Here is a 16,034-nt window from a genome sequence, read left to right on the forward strand (position 1 = left end):
TTTGCAACAGAATATCTGCTTCACAGAGAGGGCAGAAAGGGTTTGTTTTGTGTAGGAAGCTCAGCTATAGATTTACTTTTCTACAGTGCCCTTAGGTTAATGAGGATAAAACCCTTATATCACACAATCTGTTCTGTAGCTATGTCTCTAAATGTACATGGGATAACTTAGACTAATATGCGTAGCAGATGACAGTAATTTCATCCTTAAACCTGAGCTCTGTCATTACTTTGGGGTCAAATATGATGGAGTGAGAGACTGTCTGTTGTTTGGTGTGTCATTTGTTCCACCTGGGTGCCTCCCATCTGTTTGACTGTCCCAAGCAGAGGCTAATTTTGTAGCTGTACTGTTGCCAGCAGCCTAAGAAAGATTCTTTGTGGGATTTATTTACTCCTTTCTATTTGCCTTAAAATCACTGCTGATCAAAGCCTGAGTGTCTCTTTGTGGTCTGTTGAGAACAATAGCAAAAATTCCAGTGAAATTTAACTTGCTGGGAAGGAGTCATAAGTGGTCCAGGATTTATTCTTGGTTTGCTTTACTGTGTCACCATCTTTTATTAGCTGATAATTTCCTGTTCATTAATAACGAGACAGTCAAACAGCATCTCCTTTGCTGCAGAGATTGTCTCTACATGAGTAGATTTTTGTATTAAAAGTCTAGGCAGGAGAGAATTCTTCCTAGACCTGCAAAATGTGTGTGGAAGGAAGGGATTAATATTGAGATGATGGCCTTGTCATCTGATTTGGCCTCTTAAACCCTTTTGGATGTGCCAGGTGCAGAAATTCTTCCAGCCTATTTTCTTCCAATCCCCTCTGTATTCTGCTTCTAACAAAGTCCTGTGAGAACGAGTGCAACAGATGAGAAAATTAACTCAGATTTGAATCACATTTGACATTGGCAGGAAAGTGAGGGACTTAAAGCCAAACTCCACAACATCCTCAAATACAAAATATTTGGGATCAAGAGCCCAGTGTTTGCTTCTGAGAAGAACTAGGGCTACTTGTGATATTCTGCAATCAATCAGGACGTGCCAGTCCTGTAAAAGAAATGTCACTGAAAATGAAAAGATCATTCTGAAGGCATTAATTGCATATTCCTGATACTTCAAACCATAATTAGAGATCAATATTATTATGGATGCTGCAGACTTTGCAGTAATCCGAAGCAATTTAGTTCCACAAGAAATTTTGGAGACAAGTAACCACTTGAAGCTTAAAACTGTTCCACTGTCATTATTGCTTTTAGTTTTCATTTTTAAATCTTGCAATTAGCGTTTTTAAAAAAATAATAAATAAAGCAAAAGGCAAATACAGACCAGCTGTGAAACACACAGGAATTGTTAAAAGCTGCATCCACGAGGATCTCTGGGAAGAGAGCCATAACACAACTGAGCATTCAGCCAGCATGATATAATTACAAATTAAACATCTCTAAAACAAATTTAGGATGAAAATAAAAATCCATCAGACCTCTGCTTGTTTCTTTGTTCTAGAAACTGGTATATTCAGTTCACATTAATTTAAATAAAGGCTCATTGGCAATGATATGGTGAGACATAATCTTAGAATACAGTCTCTAATACTTTGTCATTTCTTACTTTTATCTAAAGGAGCATTTTGCTTTTAATGATAGACAGAACCCTTAAGCCAGACTGGATCTGATGGCTCTTGGGACATGCTTGAGGTAAAAACGCTTTCAGCACAATCATTGAGTATTTGTAAGAAAAACTTATGTTAACGTTTACTGCTGTATTTCCAAGAGGAGAAGGAGTAACAAATGGAAACTTTAGTTACTTAAAAAGCCAGAGAAAGAACCCTGTAAATAAATGAAATGGACAATGACACAATGTTTAAGGTTATTGCTGAACAATTTTTTCATGTAAACTAGATTATTTTTTTTCTACACATGCCCTTTCACAGAAAAATGTTACCCTCAGTTTTAGTGGTTAGATCCATATGTGAAATTGGTATTTCTCCATCAAAACCAGAAGTATTCCTAAGAATTGAAGATGACTGCAATACAACAGAAGTCTTTAGAAGAAAATTTCTTCATGAAGATCAGATTAATCATGAGACTGAATAAATTAGTTCCTCCTGGAGGTTCAAAGTAGCTGCAAGAAAATGGTTTGACCATTTAGGTACAAAATACTGCACCAAACATAACACAATTTTTGGAACCTTCATGATTTAAAACAAAAGAAAAATCCTCTCCCTTATATATATAATTTTAAATAAATAATCAGTTACTAAGACATTTTGAATAGGGAAAACTGAATTTTGTGCTTTGAGGATGAGCATAAACCAGTGGCTTTTAAGGGAAGGCTCATCAGGTGAGTTTTCTATGGACAGTCAAAGCCAATAAAGATGTCCATGGTAAACACAAGTACTGCAACAAGTGTAAGAATTCAAGCTTTTGTGCTTGCTGAGCCCATGTTTTGTTTTTCCCTTATGACATTGTTACAGAAATAGGTCTAATTCACAATGTCATTGTGAATTCCTGTACTTGGTTTTGGAACTTTAACCCTGAATTGTTTTTCAGATTTTTTCAATACCTACGTAGGGACATGATTTGATTTCAGAATTCTGTCTGATGTGCATTGTAAGCTTTACTTTGGTTATAACAGCTCTCATTTCTCATTGTGAGCCAGTTAACTGAAATTTCGTTTGTTATTAACAGAAAATCTGCCTTCTTCCTCTTTTTAGAAAATAACAGCTTATTACTGCTCACTCTCCAAGAAAGAGCAGGAAATTAGAGCTCCAAAATGGAAGTGATTTAAAAATAATAGTAGAAATGTAATGTAGTGTAGCAAGAAAGGTCATATTTCACGATTTTCCTGCTGTGTAACTCCGAAGCAGTGCACAGGTGAGATTCTTGGTCCCGTTTCAAGGTGGTGGAAGGATACCACCAGTGTATTTCTTCACTAGAAAGGCTGGCTGGGGATGTAATTGCTGTTATTGATATCCAGTCTGTTCACCTCCGTACCTCCCTCCCACTTCTCAGCTCTTCCTTTGTGTCCTAGGTGTGTTAAATCAGCAAGTCTTAGCACTGCTCTCAGCCGGGCTGTATTTTCTGGCTCTCTACCATCTGAAAAACTCTCCTCTGGAATAAGAGTTCTGTGAGCCTCGGGGGATAACACGAACAGCCGCAGCCCAGAGCTGTTGTGCTTAGTCAACTTAAAATGACAGCTGCTGTAAATAACAATTAGAACTTGTTAACACCAATTCCATCGGTGGCTGTTAGGAAATAAATACCTGCTTGTTCACTGGTTGTTTAATTGAAGTAACATACAGACTATGGAGCAGCCAACAACAGCAGTGACTGGAGGGAGGCTATGAATCCGACTGACTTCCCCCAATTCCAATTCTTCAGAGACTGTTAACAGAATTATTGAGATTTTTTCACTCTCCAGTGAATAAGAAATGCTGAGTAAAAGGATATTACATAAATTGGCTGACATTTGCAGTGGACTAGCTAATTCCTGTGGCCTCGTGTGTGTGGTGGCTGTGTGTGTGTGTGTGTGTGTGTGCACATGTGCCTGGTGTTGTCAGTGAGCTCCCGCCCCACTCCCCTTTGCTCCCAGCTGGTGGGAGCCTGGATTTTGGGGGTTACGTAAGAGACAGTCTAGGAAAACATGCCGAGCTGTTTGGAATTCACCCTCAGCACTAACCTCCTTCCTCCATTGTGTCATGCACTCGAAAAAAAAATTATTTTTTGTTTTGTGGAGTGACGGGGTTGTGTCTCATCTGAACAAATGATGTCTGTCTGTCTGTTTTGGGGAGGGAATTGGGTGTACCAGGAGACTTTTGCTTGCTTCTGCTTTCCATGGGCTGTGCCTGCAGTCCCAGGAGTAAAAAAATCTCTTCCTTTTCTAACAACTGGGAATTGAAGATTAACAAGGGCAATGGTGGAGAAAAGAGAGATAAAAATGAGCTGTTGGGGCTGTATCTTTACACTGACCTGTAGAGTGGGTCTAGTGACAAGCAAATGGGCAGCTGCTTCCTGGGAAAGGGCTGGCAAGAGGTACTGTGTCTACAGGTAGTTATTCTTTCTCCTTTCTGATGAATTATTTCCCTTAAAAAGCAATGTTGTGAGATTATACTTTATGGCCAGTGAAGATGGGGTCATTTCTAGTGTGAACAGATTGATGTGAAAGCCATAAAACATGTCCCTGAGAAAGAAAGCCCATCTCATGCGCTTCAACAGGAACATCATTTGTTTGCTGTGTGGAACCCTCCCCTGAGCTGGGCTGATTCTAAACGCTGCTGCAGATTCCTACACATTTGTAAGGATTTTTATCCAGCAAGTTTTGGTTGGCCTGTTTTAAAACACCGGAAGCACGCTCTAGTAAATTTTTCTTTTACGCTAGTTTGGAAAAGTGCAGTGTTATTTTATTACATGTGATTTTTCTCTTGTGGCCTAGAACCTTAATCCCAATTCCACTCAAGTTTCATAGCAAAGATCTTAGTGATATTTGGTTTTTCTTTCAAAAGTGCTTGGAATCAGACCTCTGTGCCCTGCCTCTGCTTTGTAATGTACTGAAGATACTGGTTTTAAAAGTGGGGAATTTCTTAAACGTTCTGCTCTCAATCTTTTGCAGGTTGAAGTAAGTGACAGTTCAGCTAAAAACAACAGAGCAGCTAAATTACTCCCAGTACCACTGCTTTTTTTAATGCTAAAATCAGTAGATCAAATTCAGACACAAGGTAAGCAAATGCAGCTCCTTCCTTTACGCTCCTTTGTACCACATCTGAATTCTGGCCAGTTCCAGCTGGTCTCCGAAGATAATTGCATACAGTTTGTTCCAGTTTTTTCATCCCATTCCTTATAGTGTGGTTTGCCTTTCTTGCATGTAACCATCCTGGAAAAAAGACTCATGTCCGAGAGGTAATGGAATTGTGTTTTCTATTATCCCCATGTGGTAGTGATCCAAGCATTTCTTCAAAGACAGTACACAAAGCTGACATAAAGAAACTGAAATAAAAATAGTGAGAGACTGTTCAGTTCTGATCTATTTTGTATGTGAATGGAAGAACAAAGGTAGCTTTACTGCTTCTAACAACCAAAACTATTCACCTCTGTTGCCTCCTAACACACGAGATAGTAACACACGTGCTGCAGCTTTTTTCCTGGACCACCAGGAATTTGGTGGTGTGTTCCGGGCATGTGGCAGCCAAAACCCATGTGTTTACCCCTTCATAAAATTTCGGGGGCCTCTTTTTCTTCCTCTTTTCAGAAAAATTACTTCCATCTGCTAAGTATTTCCAGTTGCATAAAAAAAACGAAACTGGGTAAAGCTACAAATTATGCCTTTTTTTTTTTTTTACACAAATCACTTCATTATTCACTGTCACATCTTTACTCAGTTGTCCTTACTGCATGTCCTAGACCCAGGCAGTTTCACATATGCGATACATGGAGCCAGGATTTCTAGTGAGAGCTGGCTGGGAACTCAAATGTCTTAAATTAAAACAATGGCCCCCATCATCTGTTAAAATTGTCCAATGGATTTTTAAGGTATTTGGATCGAGGCCTGAATCGACTCCAGTTTTAGAGTGCTGAGATGTTTTATTGGTGCTTAACTTGGAGAGCATGGGAGATGTCTGGGAATCAACTGTTTAAAACGGTAGGCAAAATAGAGATAACCCTAAAATATTAATTTCTCTAGAAGGTTATGTTCAGGGTGTTGAAGGTAAGAGAATAAGAATGACAGAAAAGGTTTGTCATCGAGCCAACAACTCCAGCGACATAGATTTAATTGTAAACATCCCCTAAGCCTGAAAAAAGTTTTAAATAGAGCTCCCAAATAGGTTAATTTCTGAAACACTCACTAATTATGTATGTCTGCCAGTTGTGTGGCAGTTAAACAGGGAATCAAGTTGGTTCAAAATAATAGTTGAACTACTTGTTTAATAAAATCACAGATTTTATTAGATGATTAACCTAATTTTATGTTTCTTAGAGGCTCTGGAGAAAACATTTATTGGCAGTAACTCATTCCTTACATTTTATTTTCCACTTTTTCTCATATATACTTCTTCCTGCTCTCCTGCCCTGAGCTCCTGAGAGCTTTGCTATGATACTTTAAACTGTCTCATCTATTTGCCTTTATGGAGCCTGGAGACTTCTAGAAACCAGACCAGAGCACACAATTTAGATGCAGCAAAGGGTTGGCTCCAGTGCTTAAAGAAAAAATACGAGGAAAGGCTCTTTGGTTTGTACTCAACAGCTTCACCTTCCCCTCTAGATGGCTGTTGGGATGAGAAGACAGACTGCATTCTCCTCCCTCAGAATTCCTGGTTCTTTTGTTTGCTGAAGATCACAGTTCTCTGCTGCTCCATTCTGCTCTCCATTCCACAGCCACAGCTGGGAAAGGTATTTATTCTCAGCTGTGTCTCTGTGGTGAAACTGGCCACTAGGAAAAACCCCAGTGTTCCATAAAAATAACTGTGCTCAATAATAAATTTGTGCATGAGATCATGTTCTTACTCTGAAAATAAATAGCTAAATAGTTTTTAAAAAAAAAAAAGTCCAAAAAAGCAGCAAGCAGTTTATAAGGAAGAAAGGAGAACCATAGTTCAGCAACTAATAATGACTTCTGGGTTCCTTGGTACTGGTGTGAAAAGGAGGTTGGAGTAATTAATTGTCCTTGAAAGTCATCTCTGCAAAAAAATATATCCTTAATAAAAATGAAGTAGTTGGCATGGCATTGGTGTCATCTCACAGTGTCTGTGATGGTAGGGATTGTGACCAGAGATGTGCTAGTGAAAATTAGAGGAACTCTGTCTAGCATGAGATGAAGTAATTTGATACAGGGCTGTAAAGACCCTTATATGCTTTTCTTGGGAAACACCCAAGTGCTGCAGGTAAAAATATTTTGGTACCTTCATCTGATTGTCATCTGTATTGCACTAAAAATAACATCTAGAGATGACTGCCAAGGAAGTCAGCAGAGAGGTGCTGTTTGAAGGGTGTGAGTAAAAAGTATTGTTGTTAAAAATTCCAGCCAAATAGGTGAGGTAGCCTGGGGATATATCCTGTGCACATTCTGTTCTTCCTTGCACGGAGACTTCTGTACCTGCTAACTATGCATCCAGCCTTTTCCTTGGCATGGTGTCTCCTGCCAAGGAACAACATCATGGCTTCAGAGAGGGCAGGGAAGACAACAGGTTTACTCCTGTGGGAAGTAAAACCCCGAAAAGAATGTTTCATCACTTTCTTGTGTTCACATTATCACAGAGCAATTTATTTTTTTTTACATCCGTAAAAACGAGCAAGGATCTTGGCTCTGGACTGTTCCGTCAGCTCCACACACATTGTTGCCGATGTGTGTGAGCTCCCCAGCTGACAGATGACATCTTCCCTTCTCCAGGCCCACACAGATGGTGTGAGTGACTAACCCCTGCCTGCCCTGTGCACAGCCTACACACTGATGTCATGAGAGGAGGCCAATACCTCCGAGGTGAGTCTCCCTGTTTGTTTGTATTTCGGCGACAACGGTGGCAAGTGCAACAATGGGGAAGGAATTAAGACAAGGAAAACTTCACATGAGGAGCAACTGACGTAAAATGTGGTGTGTAACCCACTGAAAGGAACCATCCATGTTAGCTCGGTCGTTTTAAAATAAGTGAATCACTAGATGACAAAGCCCATAAATTGATTCATAAACTGCTGTCATTTTAATAGGAAAGCTAATCTGTCTGGAAAACTGCCATTCAATTATGAATGGAAATAACAGCTAAAATCCAGCGTTCATTGTGGACATGATGCCCAGGGAATATTACAAAACAGACTTTTGAGGACTCAGTTATATCCATCCCTGCATGTATAATATGTGCACACAAACATATGCATTAAAATTCAGTTAATTCGTTACTATCATTAATTGCAATGAATTTGACTTGCTGACCAGTGAGGGAAAGGCTTTTATCATTATTTGCTTGCTGAGTTTTCTGTTGTTTTCCCAAGGTACTTGTTGACTTTGGTGAAATGATTCAAGGTGTGCAATTAGTCAGGATGAGAGCCCTTAACACTTATGGCAATAAAGTTTGCCACCTGTATTTTTGGGTTTTTTCCCTCCAGTGAAGCACTGCTAGACAATGTATGAGTTTGGGATTGGTTGCAGTTGCTGAGGAACATAGGCAGGTGATGGCCAATCCGATGGGATTGGAGACTGTTGCCCTGCCAGCAAATGAAGTGGGGAGCTGGGAACTACCGTAGGGAGGGAAGGTGCTGGGGGAAAGGAAAATGGAAGAGTCCATGGAAAACCAGAGCTATAAGGTTACGAGGGTTGGCTGGGAAATGAGAACATGGCCTTGAACTTCAAGAAAGGAGGCAGGGATTAAGCAGCAGTGGGAAAAGCAAACCCAGCTATGGAGCACATGGCTAGGAGCCATGGGGAGATACAAAGGGAAAGGAGTCCAGAGGACAGAGCTTGGCATGAGGAGCTAGAGAAAGATTTAGAAAGAGGCTAGAAACCTGTGCCTGACAGCAGGGGAAGGGAAGGGAACAGGGTGGGGACAAAGGATGAGGAGACGAGACAGGCTGAGGGTGGAGGGTGGGGTAGCCAAGAGAAAGGAAGATGAGTCTGTGCCTATTTCAGTGTCCTGGTTTTCATTCCTGGGTCTGGGATTACACAGCCTTTCCCTTCATCTGCTGTCAGAGGACACTGAAATCCATTGATAACATGCATACATTGATCCCTACTACTGCCTGTCACAGGGGACAACCTTTTGCTGTTTAAGGCACAGAGTCATTGTGGCCTGTGGCAAAGCCAGGGTGTCCAGCTTTATCTCCAGTATCAGCTCCTCGGTGGGGTATGGATAGGAAATTTGTGAGTTTTAAATTGGGGCAGATTAACAGCATGAACAGCCCACTAAGGCTTCAGGGCAGAACATTCAGGCTGGTAATGGCACCTGTAGCTCTTGCTTCTTTTCACCCTTAATTTCCTATCACTGGAATAAGGATGATATGGAGCAAATCCTTTGTGCTCTCCAGGTTGCTTTCAAAGAGGGGCATATTCTCACAAAATTTCCGTGGAGTGCTTAGTGGAAGACTGCACATGATGAAGGTAATGAGGGTGTAACAATGTGGTTTGTGCAGGCTGTTCATTCTCTAATTTTTCCTGAGGGGGAAAAGAATGTAAACTAAATAGTGACTCTTATGTAATGAGCATTGCTTTTGCATAAAAAAGAGACAAACCACTGAGCAATTTAACCTCCCAGATGCTTGGAAGTTAATTTTTGCAGGTCAGCTTTGAGATAATAGCTTGGGCAGTGTTGGGAAAGTCATTTTTTGGCAGATAACAAATTCCATTTTGGCACAGGGACAAAGGATTACAGTTTTTTAAAGTACCACAAAGAACTTCACTAAGAGTCTGTCCAAGAAACAAACAGGATTTCACAAGAGCCAGTTGGCTTAAGTTGCACTTACAGTACTTGTAACTTCATGGATTGTAGGAGATGCAGTAATGGGGAACTTACAGGCATATAGGGATGGTTTCATAGCTGAGAAAGGGGGGAGTTGCACAAAGTGTTTCTCCTAAGTTCGTTGCTGCATGGATGGATGCATTGGGGTGTGGTGGAGCAGTAACTACATCCACCCCAGCACTGAACACTGCCTCAGTCTCATTTGGGATAGTTCTCCCTCCCTAGAACTAAAGGCTAATTCAGCACAAGGGACCACATAATTTATTTGTGCTTCCAAAGGCGTTCCAGGGCCTGTCTCTCCTGTCTCAAATCCTGGTGTGCCGATACTCTGAACAGCAGACTGTCTTTGCAACAGGTTTAATGTGTCGACTGTGCTAGTGGAATTCTGTTTGTGTTCTGCACGTTATGATTGGTCTGTGACCTGCTGCTACAGGGTGTTAGGCTCTGGGGAGCCCTTCAGTGGGGCCTAGGTTTGGGGATCCATGGAAACCGCCCTGAAACAGAGAGAAAACAAATAGGAGAGTTGTTGTGACATTCCTTCTGGAATACTATCAGTACAGATTGTTACCAAGAGTGAAGGGGTTTGGATTTGTTTCTTTATTCTACCTACCAGCTAATGCATTCTACAGAAATAATGCAGAGCAAGATTTCAGTTGAGCAACTGGTGGAAACCAAATCCATGATGTAGTAAAATAACCTTTTTTTTCCCTTTTGTAACGTCTCGCTGATCTCATCTCTCCTTGCCCTTCGATGTGAAATGATGAAAGCTGCATGATGTGGTAACTCCTGTTCCTTGGGAATAGTCTATCTTTGCTATATTCCTCCATGAAGTTGGTTTGGCCTTGTACTACAGCACACCAGTGAGCGGAAAGAGCATTTTCCTCACTTCCACCTATATTTTAATTTCTCACTGCAGTCCTGTGAATAATTTAACCAGAATTAACCCATATGAAAGTTATGAATCATGTGACCTTGTATAAGACAAAAACCTAATTTCAAAGAAGATAAAGAAGAATCTATAATAAAATTTTTGCTATTTCATGGTCACTTACTAAATGAGAGACAGTGAGAGAGACATTTCTGACTCAGAGCGGTTTGTAGTTGATGTGGGAATGTTTGGAGTTAAAATTGTTGCAAGCAGCCCTGGTTGAGCAGTGGGGGTGGACTAGATGTAGAGAGGTGCTTTCTAGCCTCAATTATTCTGTGTTTATGTGAAGATCGGGCTTCTTAAGTGTTTGTGTGTGCTCTGAGCAAATGGGTTAATGGGTTTCCTGAATGACCAACCACACAGGCAGGCATTGGCTGCATTTCTTTATCTGCCTCACAAGAGCTGGTTCTCCCCCCACTACAGGGAAGAATATCTCCCTGTAATCTCCTGATGTGTGTCCAAGCTCTTCCAGTAACTGCTTTACCCTGTAGGATAGAGTGAAACGTGTCTTGAGTCCTGAGCAGGGGCCAAGTTACTTTGGGACACTTTTTGCCACCCTTCCAGTGACATGGGATCGGGAGGGACAAATACCTAAATCATGATCTCGTGGTTATAATGCAATGCTGTGGGAAAAGGATGTGGTTTTATGGTTGTTCCTGCTAAGGAAATCTCTTACCCTCATAAGTGTGGATTTCTTTGAAATCCAATATTAACTCAAATTATTCAAGTTCATGATGTATGATGAGTTCGTGATGTATGATTGCAGAGTATTTTTTTTAATTGTGTATTTTTTTTTTAATGTACATTATCAATTTTATATTGACATCGTTTATTTTCTTAGCCTGGAGTAATTTTGCTAATTAAGATGTATTACTCTATGTGATGTGCACTACAGAGAGAAAGGGTGTGTATATGTCTTTGCATGTACGTTAGAGGGAGGGAGAAGGGTGACTTTGCTAATTCTGAACTCTAACCTCCATAAATATTTGTCCTTAGAACATTATTTCTTGTTTCTCCTAAGCTTAGGTCACTGCTGTACCTCTTACATCTGCAACAGCCGTCAGTGCTTCTAGACAGTTCAGTTCTTTTTCCAAGTGCAATCATTTTGGACCATAACAAATTTGATTTACTGCCAACACAGGCCTCACTGGATCGTTCCTTCTCTTATCTCCAGCCATGCTGGGCTGTCATGTTTCCAACATCAACCATTTGTAAAGACAGCCCAAAACAAAGTTTTGGCCATCTGTGGCCACAGTCGGATTAAGCATATATTGTGAAAAATTGATTTTAGAAAGATATAAACAAGTGTCCACTGGTGCTTTAGAGGAATGAAGTACTTTCCTGAAGTGGAATGGAGACTGTAAGAGGTTTGTAATAGAGAGGGGATTTTTTTTTCTATTGTTGATGTGATTTCTTTCTACTATTTGCACCAGAAAAAAAATATGAAGAGGGAAGAAATAAGCTTTTGTTTAAAAAAATATTGATAAAGTCATAAAATCACCAGCAAGATAAATGAAATGAAAAGCTGAACCTCTGTTGCAGGATTTTTAAAGGAGTGACCATGCAAGAAGACTTTCTCAGGCACTTGATAATACACATATATACTTAAAAGAGAGAAACTTTACCTCATAAACTGCACTTGCAAAAGTAGGTAGGTGAAATATGAGACTGCTTTCTCCAGTAACTAATATTTAAAAGAAAAATTCAATCAGTTATAGACACATTTGTGGCTGTTTGCTTCCATCACACAAAGCAGCTGCAGCATGTGTTTAAACTCCTGAGCAAACACAGGAATATTGATCCAGAATGTAAATATCAGCTGTTGATGGTGAGAGAACTAAGAATTCTGAGGAATAAATTGCTACTGAATTCTTAAGCTCATGCTCAGACTTTGAAGGAATGAAATATACTTAAAGTTAAGCAGTTAAGCAGTTTTCTGACCTTGTCTTTGACAAGTGAATGCATGAGAATTCTGTGCTGCTGAAGGGAGATGGATGATTTTTTTCCACTGCTAGTTAAGCACGAGACAAGACAGGAAAAACTTCAGAAGGCACACAGTTTATCCATCTTGTTTTGGCTAATTGTTATTTGGATATGCACCAAAGAGAGGGATCGGGAAGCCAAGAAACCCTGGGAGTCAAGAAGTGCTGTGATGGATGGGAAGCCTGGGGCTGATGTTACGTTTCCAACAGCTGGAAGCATTCCCTGCCACCGTAGTGATACAGACCACCTGCTGGTATGTCTCAGTGGTGGGAAGATGGATGAGCCGAAGTGTTCTTGGATGTCTTTGCTTTCCTGGAGTTCTAATTGCTTTTCAAAAGTGAGGGATTTTTTGTTTGTTTGTTTTATTTTCATTTTATAGTAAATCGGGTCTCCTGCAGATTAATTTAGGATGCTTTTCAAGCACCACTTTCATGATTCCTGTGTGAGCAAACACTCTGGAGACATTGTACTGGCAAACTATCAAGGACATATGGCTGAAACCCCTCTAAAAGCAGCTTCCATGGAAGGGGATTGACATTTCCTGGGGTTATCATATGGCAGGATTTGTCATACTAACTGCTGGAAAGTCCAGGAAAGTTGTAGGCTGGATTCTTGCACCTTGGATTAAAAGTAAAGACTGATAGAGCTGATTGAGCTTCTTACTCTTAACTTGAAATACCTCAAAAATTACTCTTGCCTTTTTCAGGGTTTTCCCGTAACCAGACTAACAATATAATTTATGTTTGATTGCATTTGTTTCGTGGGTTTTTTTCCAGATGTTCTTGCTGAGACTCTCTATAAATTCAAGCATTGTAAATCGAGTAAATGCAATGACTGCACATGCAGATGTTCCACAGTTCTCTGCCATCAGAACAGGGTGTCTATCTTGTTTATGAAGTGCCTTGTGTTCAATGTGACCCCTGTGTATGAGAGGTAAACTATTCCTGTGAGAAGCAGGGAGTTGGACTCAGATGATCCCTATGGGGCCCTCCCAGCTTGAGATGCTCTATGATTCTGTTACAAAATCCAGCTGGTTACAGAACAGTGCAAGACAAACACAAAATGGCAGTAGCTTAGTTGAATGGAACAGGTGAGAGAACAGGTCTCTAAGATGTATTTTTGAAGTAGAAGGAAGGTAGGGCTCAAGGCATTTTAACGTAGAGAGAAGGCTTGTGAAGGGGGCTGGAAGCACAGATAATTGATGGTTTGGGTGGAGGAGAAGTAGCTGTATGGGTGTACTTGTGTGGAAGATCTGAGTTGAGGAGGGGTGGTGGTGGGGGTAAGGTGGTGGAGGCCTAAAGGAAGGAAAATGCTACTGCCAGAATTGCTTTCGTCAATGTTAAGAGCAATATTAATGACCTTGTTAAGAGGTTGGAGTGCAGAAGAAAGTAGAGTGGTGAAAATAAAAACTGGCATGTTTTCCATTTGAAGAAGAGAAAGGAAAATATATTAAAAAAAATAAAGAAAATTGGCAGATCTTTAGGTGAGTGCAGATGGCTTGGGGAATAGGACTTTCCATTTTAGCTCTCTTGTCTTTTAGTTCTAGGCCCCAGAGATACAGTTCCCAGTGACAAGCTTCTAAAGAGCTCTCAAACCTCACAATTCTACTGGTAAAAAGGATTTTACTGGTTTTTATATGGCGAGTTTGATACGGAATTTGAGCTGGCTGCCTTACCCACCCTGCCAGCACTGGGTTGGGGCCATCATGGAGGTCAGAGCTCAGAAATATCAGGATCTTGTCCTATAAAACACGGTGTTGATGCTGCAGCTTGGTTACAGGGTGTCCAGCTGGCCAAGGCTGTGCTCATATTGGGTGCACTGGGGTACAGGGACTTGCTCCTGCCCCGTTGACTGTGTCCCCCTTCCCAGAAGAGGGAATGTTGACCTGTGACAGGCTGAAATGTGGTTTCCCAGGGCAGCATTCAGGGTCTGATGTGTGCAAGCTGTGAAGGGCTGCTGTGTGTGCAGGGAATGCAGAATTACAGAAGCATCTGAGTGAAACTATGGGTGTTTGGCCTTCAGAAAAGTTTTTTTGGGTTTTCAGCATTTTGAGGTTGTCTTTTTGATTTGTTTGGTTTTTTGTTTGTTTGTTTTGGGGGTTTGTTTTTTGGGGTTTTTTTTTGCTTTTGGGCTTGTGTTTTTTTGTTCTGTTTTGTTTTAAAAAAGAACTGATTAGAGGGGTTTTTTACATTTTTACCCCTTCTCTTCATGTACCTGAATCTACCTTAATTTTCCCTTCATCTGCCTTCCAGGAAAGAGGCAAGGATTTGGAACACTATAGTGCAAGGACACAGACTGCCCTGACACGCAGCTTCTGTTGCAGAGGAAGAACAAGAGGAAACGAGGAGGATTTTTGCTGGTGGCTGTGACTGTCCAGAACTCTCAGGTACAGTGAAAACAGTGGGATTTCCAGGAGAAGTAGCAGAAAATGTTGGAAGCGGATGGGCGATGGGGAAACTAAGGAAGGGGGAGATGCTCACGGAGCAGCGCGGCTGAAATCCCCGTGGCGTGGAGAAGGGCAGCAGGCGAGTGACACTGGGTTGTGCCCGCGGCGCTGCGAGGGGAGGGTTGGCTGACACGGGGATGAACCTGCGCTGAGCCGGGCTCGGCCTGCTCCGTTCATCATGATTAAGCCTCTGGAGTGAGGGTGTGGGAAGCGCTGTAATTGTCGCCCACTCTGGTAAAGAATTACAATTTATGGCTCTCGAGCGGTCAGGGCTGGGAAGGGAAGGGAAGTGAACCGGCAACAAAATTCCTTTACGTACATGTTAGCAAAGAGAATGTTACAAACTGCGTAAGCTGGACGGAGCGTCTGCCCTGGCGTTGGGCTGTTCCCAAGGGTTGCTGTGTATTGGCCCTCTGAAGTGAAAAGACCAGTGATAGCAGTCCCAATTGCGATCGTCCAGGGATGCTCAGGCTGCCTTTGAAGTCACAGAGCTTCCCAAGGTCCACCTGCTGCTAGACCGGGGATTCAGGGCACAAAGCACAGATTTGGAAACATATCTCTTCATTGCGTTTTGTTGCCAGCCCCAAGCACAAAGTGCATTCGATGGGTCACTACACTTTATAAATTGTGTGCACTTTTGTTTTATCACCGGTGTTGTCGGAAGGCCAGTGCCGGAATTTTCACGCGTTGCCCTTTGCTGACTATCAGTTTGCCGCTGTTGGATGCGAGGAGAACTAGTTTCTGGTAAATACAGTGAAGTGACACGGTTGCCAAGTGTATTTATTTTGACAGGTCAACCCCTGTTTCGCTATATCGTGATTTAAACAATTTAGTACGATGCAGAGGCCACAAAACTTCTGGTCTAAAGTAACTGTCGGGTTACTTTATTTGTAACGCCGGAGGAGAAGATGTCCGACCTCGCCCGTGGCACGTTCGCTGCATCCCGGGAGCGATGCTCGGGGCAGCGCCGAGCGGAGCCCCGCCGGGGGTCCTGGCCCCAAGACGTGCCCTGGCCCCTGGGCGCTCCCCCGGGGCCGCGGGCCCGGCCGTGCCGGGCTCAGGGAGCGGGCTCAGGGAGCGGGCTCAGGGAGCGGGCTCAGGGAGCGGGCTCAGGGAGCGGCCCCGGCGCGGCGCGGGGGCGGTCGGGGGCGGGGCGGCGGCGGGGGCAGCCCCGGTGCCGCCGGGGAGCCCGTCCCGGCGTGCGCGGCTCCGCTGCCCGTCCTGCCTCCTGCCTCCCGCCTCCCGCTCCGCT

General features: G+C 42.3%; 1 long non-coding RNA gene across 2 annotated transcripts; it reads left to right on the forward strand.

Moving 5' to 3' along the window:
* The first annotated feature begins 1,585 nt into the window (after window positions 1-1,585).
* Window positions 1,586-14,720, forward strand: LOC135412699 (uncharacterized). Of its 2 annotated transcripts, XR_010429897.1 has the most exons (6): window positions 1,586-1,683; window positions 2,703-2,862; window positions 4,598-4,703; window positions 7,370-7,459; window positions 11,896-12,004; window positions 14,589-14,720. It is a non-coding gene; the product is annotated as an uncharacterized LOC135412699 (long non-coding RNA). The 2 variants fall into 2 exon arrangements; XR_010429898.1 differs by lacking the exon at window positions 11,896-12,004.
* Window positions 14,721-16,034: the final 1,314 nt, after the last annotated feature.

The sequence above is a fragment of the Pseudopipra pipra genome, chromosome 4 (genome assembly GCF_036250125.1).
Source record: "Pseudopipra pipra isolate bDixPip1 chromosome 4, bDixPip1.hap1, whole genome shotgun sequence".
NCBI classification, from domain to species: domain Eukaryota; kingdom Metazoa; phylum Chordata; class Aves; order Passeriformes; family Pipridae; genus Pseudopipra; species Pseudopipra pipra.